This window comes from Brachyhypopomus gauderio, unplaced genomic scaffold, assembly GCF_052324685.1.
Source record: "Brachyhypopomus gauderio isolate BG-103 unplaced genomic scaffold, BGAUD_0.2 sc238, whole genome shotgun sequence".
Lineage (NCBI taxonomy): Eukaryota > Metazoa > Chordata > Actinopteri > Gymnotiformes > Hypopomidae > Brachyhypopomus > Brachyhypopomus gauderio.
In genome coordinates this window covers 5,001-12,500 of record NW_027507059.1, presented here as the reverse complement: position 1 = coordinate 12,500, position 7,500 = coordinate 5,001, and the positions used below count along the sequence as shown (strand labels likewise).

At 45.5% G+C, this 7,500-nt stretch overlaps 14 non-coding genes across 14 annotated transcripts in view; all 14 read right to left on the bottom strand.

The window, feature by feature from the left end:
- LOC143504069 (U5 spliceosomal RNA) overlaps nt 1–50 on the bottom strand; it is a 119-nt gene extending 69 nt beyond the window's left edge. The window contains exon 1 of the small nuclear RNA XR_013127333.1: nt 1–50. This exon is cut by the window's left edge and continues 69 nt beyond it. This is a non-coding gene — a small nuclear RNA (U5 spliceosomal RNA).
- Nucleotides 51–700: 650 nt separating this feature from the next.
- On the bottom strand, nt 701–892 carry LOC143504084 (U2 spliceosomal RNA). Its single transcript, XR_013127347.1, has one exon. It is a non-coding gene; the product is annotated as a U2 spliceosomal RNA (small nuclear RNA).
- Nucleotides 893–1,042: 150 nt separating this feature from the next.
- Nucleotides 1,043–1,161, bottom strand: LOC143504068 (U5 spliceosomal RNA). The gene has a single exon (XR_013127332.1). It is a non-coding gene; the product is annotated as a U5 spliceosomal RNA (small nuclear RNA).
- A 643-nt stretch (nt 1,162–1,804) lies between these two features.
- Nucleotides 1,805–1,996, bottom strand: LOC143504218 (U2 spliceosomal RNA). Its single transcript, XR_013127475.1, has one exon. It is a non-coding gene; the product is annotated as a U2 spliceosomal RNA (small nuclear RNA).
- A 150-nt stretch (nt 1,997–2,146) lies between these two features.
- LOC143504067 (U5 spliceosomal RNA) lies at nt 2,147–2,265 on the bottom strand. The gene has a single exon (XR_013127331.1). It is a non-coding gene; the product is annotated as a U5 spliceosomal RNA (small nuclear RNA).
- A 646-nt stretch (nt 2,266–2,911) lies between these two features.
- LOC143503987 (U2 spliceosomal RNA) lies at nt 2,912–3,102 on the bottom strand. The gene has a single exon (XR_013127259.1). It is a non-coding gene; the product is annotated as a U2 spliceosomal RNA (small nuclear RNA).
- Nucleotides 3,103–3,252: 150 nt separating this feature from the next.
- LOC143504065 (U5 spliceosomal RNA) lies at nt 3,253–3,371 on the bottom strand. The gene has a single exon (XR_013127329.1). It is a non-coding gene; the product is annotated as a U5 spliceosomal RNA (small nuclear RNA).
- A 644-nt stretch (nt 3,372–4,015) lies between these two features.
- LOC143504048 (U2 spliceosomal RNA) lies at nt 4,016–4,210 on the bottom strand. Its single transcript, XR_013127319.1, has one exon. It is a non-coding gene; the product is annotated as a U2 spliceosomal RNA (small nuclear RNA).
- Nucleotides 4,211–4,362: 152 nt separating this feature from the next.
- Nucleotides 4,363–4,481, bottom strand: LOC143504064 (U5 spliceosomal RNA). The gene has a single exon (XR_013127328.1). It is a non-coding gene; the product is annotated as a U5 spliceosomal RNA (small nuclear RNA).
- A 645-nt stretch (nt 4,482–5,126) lies between these two features.
- Nucleotides 5,127–5,323, bottom strand: LOC143504043 (U2 spliceosomal RNA). The gene has a single exon (XR_013127315.1). It is a non-coding gene; the product is annotated as a U2 spliceosomal RNA (small nuclear RNA).
- A 150-nt stretch (nt 5,324–5,473) lies between these two features.
- On the bottom strand, nt 5,474–5,592 carry LOC143504062 (U5 spliceosomal RNA). The gene has a single exon (XR_013127327.1). It is a non-coding gene; the product is annotated as a U5 spliceosomal RNA (small nuclear RNA).
- Nucleotides 5,593–6,242: 650 nt separating this feature from the next.
- Nucleotides 6,243–6,434, bottom strand: LOC143503969 (U2 spliceosomal RNA). Its single transcript, XR_013127242.1, has one exon. It is a non-coding gene; the product is annotated as a U2 spliceosomal RNA (small nuclear RNA).
- A 151-nt stretch (nt 6,435–6,585) lies between these two features.
- LOC143504203 (U5 spliceosomal RNA) lies at nt 6,586–6,704 on the bottom strand. The gene has a single exon (XR_013127462.1). It is a non-coding gene; the product is annotated as a U5 spliceosomal RNA (small nuclear RNA).
- Nucleotides 6,705–7,352: 648 nt separating this feature from the next.
- LOC143504049 (U2 spliceosomal RNA) overlaps nt 7,353–7,500 on the bottom strand; it is a 194-nt gene continuing 46 nt past the window's right edge. Inside the window, exon 1 of the small nuclear RNA XR_013127320.1 lies at nt 7,353–7,500. This exon is cut by the window's right edge and continues 46 nt beyond it. This is a non-coding gene — a small nuclear RNA (U2 spliceosomal RNA).

The following is a 7,500-nucleotide window of genomic DNA, read 5'->3' as shown; positions in this document are numbered from 1 at the left end:
TTTAGTAAAAGGCGAAAGATTTGTGCGTGAATGAAGAGAAACCCGAGCTATAGCCGTGTACGCTCAGGCGTCCCGCCACGCCAACAAAGAGCCTAGCTCGTTTGTTCGCGGGTAACAAGGGAGGAGCCTGCGAGGCTGTGGCTTGCTTGTTGCAAACAACAGGGCTGGCAGGCAATGAGAGAGAGAGAGAGAGAGAGAGAGAGAGAGAGAGAGAGAGAGAGAGAAAACAGGAACAATTTCAAAAAAAAAAAAAAAAAAAAAAAAAAAAGAACAAAAACGGAGGGAAAACTGCAAACAGCCGAAAGGGGAGTGGCCTCCGCTCTCACTGCATTTGTGACCAGCTGACAATTGCAGGCAGACAGACAGAGACCACTCACCCCTTCATTCTTGCCTATTTAAGGAGTGGAGTGAGCTGCTTTGTTTTATTTATTCATTTTGGCTGCTCCCTCACATGGACAGACAGACAGACAGACAGACAGACAGACAGACAAATCAATAAATATATATACATATATATATATATATATATATATATATATATATATATATATATATATATACACACACACACACACACACACACACACACACACACACACACACACACACACCAAATAAATAAATACATTCATTCATTCATTAAAATAAAACAGGCTGATTATACCAAACAGCAACAAACTCTTTTTTTCACACAAGCTTAGGAAGGTGCACCGTTCCTGGAGGTACTGCAATACCAGGTCGATGCGTGGGGGCGAACGGGGCAAGCCCCTGTTTCGCCTCCCTGTTCTAAAAATCCATTTAATATGAAGTCCTCGTATAGAGGACGTATCAGATATTAAACTGATAAGAACAGATACTACACTTGATCTTAGCCAAAAGGCCGAGAAGCGATAACCTGAAATGGGCGCTGGACCGGGCACCGGCCTCGCAGGCAGGGAGGCCTCCTCCGTGGCATACCCGCCCTTCCCCCCTCTTCCAGACACCCAGCGAGCCACTCCCACCCCGCCCTAAGTTTATACTTTCTCGTTATACGGATTGTTGCGGCCCCGCCCGGAGGCAGAGCGCTCCAAAAAATCACTTTGACTCTTTGACGTTCCCCTCCACGGAAATCTTTAGTAAAAGGCGAAAGATTTGTGCGTGAATGAAGAGAAACCCGAGCTATAGCCGTGTACGCTCAGGCGTCCCGCCACGCCAACAAAGAGCCTAGCTCGTTTGTTCGCGGTTAACAAGGGAGGAGCCTGCGAGGCTGTGGCTTGCTTGTTGCAAACAACAGGGCTGGCAGGCAATGAGAGAGAGAGAGAGAGAGAGAGAGAGAGAGAGAGAGAGAGAGAGAGAAAACAGGAACAATTTCAAAAAAAAAAAAAAAAAAAAAAAAAAAGAACAAAAACGGAGGGAAAACTGCAAACAGCCGAAAGGGGAGTGGCCTCCGCTCTCACTGCATTTGTGACCAGCTGACAATTGCAGGCAGACAGACAGAGACCACTCACCCCTTCATTCTTGCCTATTTAAGGAGTGGAGTGAGCTGCTTTGTTTTATTTATTCATTTTGGCTGCTCCCTCACATGGACAGACAGACAGACAGACAGACAGACAGACAGACAAATCAATAAATATATATACATATATATATATATATATATATATATATATATATATATATATATACACACACACACACACACACACACACACACACACACACACACACACACACACCAAATAAATAAATACATTCATTCATTCATTAAAATAAAACAGGCTGATTATACCAAACAGCAACAAACTCTTTTTTTCACACAAGCTTAGGAAGGTGCACCGTTCCTGGAGGTACTGCAATACCAGGTCGATGCGTGGGTGCGAACGGGGCAAGCCCCTGTTTCGCCTCCCTGTTCTAAAAATCCATTTAATATGAAGTCCTCGTATAGAGGACGTATCAGATATTAAACTGATAAGAACAGATACTACACTTGATCTTAGCCAAAAGGCCGAGAAGCGATAACCTGAAATGGGCGCTGGACCGGGCACCGGCCTCGCAGGCAGGGAGGCCTCCTCCGTGGCATACCCGCCCTTCCCCCCTCTTCCAGACACCCAGCGAGCCACTCCCACCCCGCCCTAAGTTTATACTTTCTCGTTATACGGATTGTTGCGGCCCCGCCCGGAGGCAGAGCGCTCCAAAAAATCACTTTGACTCTTTGACGTTCCCCTCCACGGAAATCTTTAGTAAAAGGCGAAAGATTTGTGCGTGAATGAAGAGAAACCCGAGCTATAGCCGTGTACGCTCAGGCGTCCCGCCACGCCAACAAAGAGCCTAGCTCGTTTGTTCGCGGTAACAAGGGAGGAGCCTGCGAGGCTGTGGCTTGCTTGTTGCAAACAACAGGGCTGGCAGGCAATGAGAGAGAGAGAGAGAGAGAGAGAGAGAGAGAGAGAGAGAGAGAGAGAAAACAGGAACAATTTCAAAAAAAAAAAAAAAAAAAAAAAAAAAGAACAAAAACGGAGGGAAAACTGCAAACAGCCGAAAGGGGAGTGGCCTCCGCTCTCACTGCATTTGTGACCAGCTGACAATTGCAGGCAGACAGACAGAGACCACTCACCCCTTCATTCTTGCCTATTTAAGGAGTGGAGTGAGCTGCTTTGTTTTATTTATTCATTTTGGCTGCTCCCTCACATGGACAGACAGACAGACAGACAGACAGACAGACAGACAAATCAATAAATATATATACATATATATATATATATATATATATATATATATATATATATATATATATACACACACACACACACACACACACACACACACACACACACACACACACACACCAAATAAATAAATACATTCATTCATTCATTAAAATAAAACAGGCTGATTATACCAAACAGCAACAAACTCTTTTTTTCACACAAGCTTAGGAAGGTGCACCGTTCCTGGAGGTACTGCAATACCAGGTCGATGCGTGGGGCGAACGGGGCAAGCCCCTGTTTCGCCTCCCTGTTCTAAAAATCCATTTAATATGAAGTCCTCGTATAGAGGACGTATCAGATATTAAACTGATAAGAACAGATACTACACTTGATCTTAGCCAAAAGGCCGAGAAGCGATAACCTGAAATGGGCGCTGGACCGGGCACCGGCCTCGCAGGCAGGGAGGCCTCCTCCGTGGCATACCCGCCCTTCCCCCCTCTTCCAGACACCCAGCGAGCCACTCCCACCCCGCCCTAAGTTTATACTTTCTCGTTATACGGATTGTTGCGGCCCCGCCCGGAGGCAGAGCGCTCCAAAAAATCACTTTGACTCTTTGACGTTCCCCTCCACGGAAATCTTTAGTAAAAGGCGAAAGATTTGTGCGTGAATGAAGAGAAACCCGAGCTATAGCCGTGTACGCTCAGGCGTCCCGCCACGCCAACAAAGAGCCTAGCTCGTTTGTTCGCGGTAACAAGGGAGGAGCCTGCGAGGCTGTGGCTTGCTTGTTGCAAACAACAGGCTGGCAGGCAATGAGAGAGAGAGAGAGAGAGAGAGAGAGAGAGAGAGAGAGAGAGAGAGAAAACAGGAACAATTTCAAAAAAAAAAAAAAAAAAAAAAAAAAAGAACAAAAACGGAGGGGAAAACTGCAAACAGCCGAAAGGGGAGTGGCCTCCGCTCTCACTGCATTTGTGACCAGCTGACAATTGCAGGCAGACAGACAGAGACCACTCACCCCTTCATTCTTGCCTATTTAAGGAGTGGAGTGAGCTGCTTTGTTTTATTTATTCATTTTGGCTGCTCCCTCACATGGACAGACAGACAGACAGACAGACAGACAGACAGACAAATCAATAAATATATATACATATATATATATATATATATATATATATATATATATATATATATATACACACACACACACACACACACACACACACACACACACACACACACACACACCAAATAAATAAATACATTCATTCATTCATTAAAATAAAACAGGCTGATTATACCAAACAGCAACAAACTCTTTTTTTCACACAAGCTTAGGAAGGTGCACCGTTCCTGGAGGGTACTGCAATACCAGGTCGATGCGTGGGGCGAACGGGGCAAGCCCCCTGTTTCGCCTCCCTGTTCTAAAAATCCATTTAATATGAAGTCCTCGTATAGAGGACGTATCAGATATTAAAACTGATAAGAACAGATACTACACTTGATCTTAGCCAAAAGGGCCGAGAAGCGATAACCTGAAATGGGCGCTGGACCGGGGCACCGGCCTCGCAGGCAGGGAGGCCTCCTCCGTGGCATACCCGCCCTTCCCCCCTCTTCCAGACACCCAGCGAGCCACTCCCACCCCCGCCCTAAGTTTATACTTTCTCGTTATACGGATTGTTGCGGCCCCGCCCGGAGGCAGAGCGCTCCAAAAAATCACTTTGACTCTTTGACGTTCCCCTCCACGGAAATCTTTAGTAAAAGGCGAAAGATTTGTGCGTGAATGAAGAGAAACCCGAGCTATAGCCGTGTACGCTCAGGCGTCCCGCCACGCCAACAAAGAGCCTAGCTCGTTTGTTCGCGGTAACAAGGGAGGAGCCTGCGAGGCTGTGGCTTGCTTGTTGCAAACAACAGGGCTGGCAGGCAATGAGAGAGAGAGAGAGAGAGAGAGAGAGAGAGAGAGAGAGAGAGAGAAAACAGGAACAATTTCAAAAAAAAAAAAAAAAAAAAAAAAAAAAGAACAAAAACGGAGGGAAAACTGCAAACAGCCGAAAGGGGAGTGGCCTCCGCTCTCACTGCATTTGTGACCAGCTGACAATTGCAGGCAGACAGACAGAGACCACTCACCCCTTCATTCTTGCCTATTTAAGGAGTGGAGTGAGCTGCTTTGTTTTATTTATTCATTTTGGCTGCTCCCTCACATGGACAGACAGACAGACAGACAGACAGACAGACAGACAAATCAATAAATATATATACATATATATATATATATATATATATATATATATATATATATATATATATACACACACACACACACACACACACACACACACACACACACACACACACACACCAAATAAATAAATACATTCATTCATTCATTAAAATAAAACAGGCTGATTATACCAAACAGCAACAAACTCTTTTTTTCACACAAGCTTAGGAAGGTGCACCGTTCCTGGAGGTACTGCAATACCAGGTCGATGCGTGGGGCGAACGGGGCAAGCCCCTGTTTCGCCTCCCCTGTCTAAAAATCCATTTAATATGTTAATGAAGTCCTCGTATAGAGGACGTATCAGATATTAAACTGATAAGAACAGATACTACACTTGATCTTAGCCAAAAGGCCGAGAAGCGATAACCTGAAATGGGCGCTGGACCGGGCACCGGCCTCGCAGGCAGGGAGGCCTCCTCCGTGGCATACCCGCCCTTCCCCCCTCTTCCAGACACCCAGCGAGCCACTCCCACCCCGCCCTAAGTTTATACTTTCTCGTTATACGGATTGTTGCGGCCCCGCCCGGAGGCAGAGCGCTCCAAAAAATCACTTTGACTCTTTGACGTTCCCCTCCACGGAAATCTTTAGTAAAAGGCGAAAGATTTGTGCGTGAATGAAGAGAAACCCGAGCTATAGCCCGTGTACGCTCAGGCGTCCCGCCACGCCAACAAAGAGCCTAGCTCGTTTGTTCGCGGTAACAAGGGAGGAGCCTGCGAGGCTGTGGCTTGCTTGTTGCAAACAACAGGGCTGGCAGGCAATGAGAGAGAGAGAGAGAGAGAGAGAGAGAGAGAGAGAGAGAGAGAGAGAAAACAGGAACAATTTCAAAAAAAAAAAAAAAAAAAAAAAAAAAAGAACAAAAACGGAGGGAAAACTGCAAACAGCCCGAAAGGGGAGTGGCCTCCGCTCTCACTGCATTTGTGACCAGCTGACAATTGCAGGCAGACAGACAGAGACCACTCACCCCTTCATTCTTGCCTATTTAAGGAGTGGAGTGAGCTGCTTTGTTTTATTTATTCATTTTGGCTGCTCCCTCACATGGACAGACAGACAGACAGACAGACAGACAGACAGACAAATCAATAAATATATATACATATATATATATATATATATATATATATATATATATATATATATATATACACACACACACACACACACACACACACACACACACACACACACACACACACCAAATAAATAAATACATTCATTCATTCATTAAAATAAAACAGGCTGATTATACCAAACAGCAACAAACTCTTTTTTTTCACACAAGCTTAGGAAGGTGCACCGTTCCTGGAGGTACTGCAATACCAGGTCGATGCGTGGGGGCGAACGGGGCAAGCCCCTGTTTCGCCTCCCTGTTCTAAAAATCCATTTAATATGAAGTCCTCGTATAGAGGACGTATCAGATATTAAACTGATAAGAACAGATACTACACTTGATCTTAGCCAAAAGGCCGAGAAGCGATAACCTGAAATGGGCGCTGGACCGGGGCACCGGCCTCGCAGGCAGGGAGGCCTCCTCCGTGGCATACCCGCCCTTCCCCCCTCTTCCAGACACCCAGCGAGCCACTCCCACCCCGCCCTAAGTTTATACTTTCTCGTTATACGGATTGTTGCGGCCCCGCCCGGAGGCAGAGCGCTCCAAAAAATCACTTTGACTCTTTGACGTTCCCCCTCCACGGAAATCTTTAGTAAAAGGCGAAAGATTTGTGCGTGAATGAAGAGAAACCGAGCTATAGCCGTGTACGCTCAGGCGTCCCGCCACGCCAACAAAGAGCCTAGCTCGTTTGTTCGCGGTAACAAGGGAGGAGCCTGCGAGGCTGTGGCTTGCTTGTTGCAAACAACAGGGCTGGCAGGCAATGATGAGAGAGAGAGAGAGAGAGAGAGAGAGAGAGAGAGAGAGAGAGAAAACAGGAACAATTTCAAAAAAAAAAAAAAAAAAAAAAAAAAAAAGAACAAAAACGGAGGGAAAACTGCAAACAGCCGAAAGGGGAGTGGCCTCCGCTCTCACTGCATTTGTGACCAGCTGACAATTGCAGGCAGACAGACAGAGACCACTCACCCCTTCATTCTTGCCTATTTAAGGAGTGGAGTGAGCTGCTTTGTTTTATTTATTCATTTTGGCTGCTCCCTCACATGGACAGACAGACAGACAGACAGACAGACAGACAGACAAATCAATAAATATATATACATATATATATATATATATATATATATATATATATTTATATATATATATACACACACACACACACACACACACACACACACACACACACACACACACACACCAAATAAATAAATACATTCATTCATTCATTAAAATAAAAACAGGCTGATTATACCAAACAGCAACAAACTCTTTTTTTCACACAAGCTTAGGAAGGTGCACCCGTTCCTGGAGGTACTGCAATACCAGGTCGATGCGTGGGGCGAACCGGGGCAAGCCCCTGTTTCGCCTCCCTGTTCTAAAAATCCATTTAATATGAAGTCCTCGTATAGGAGGACGTATCAGATATTAAACTGATA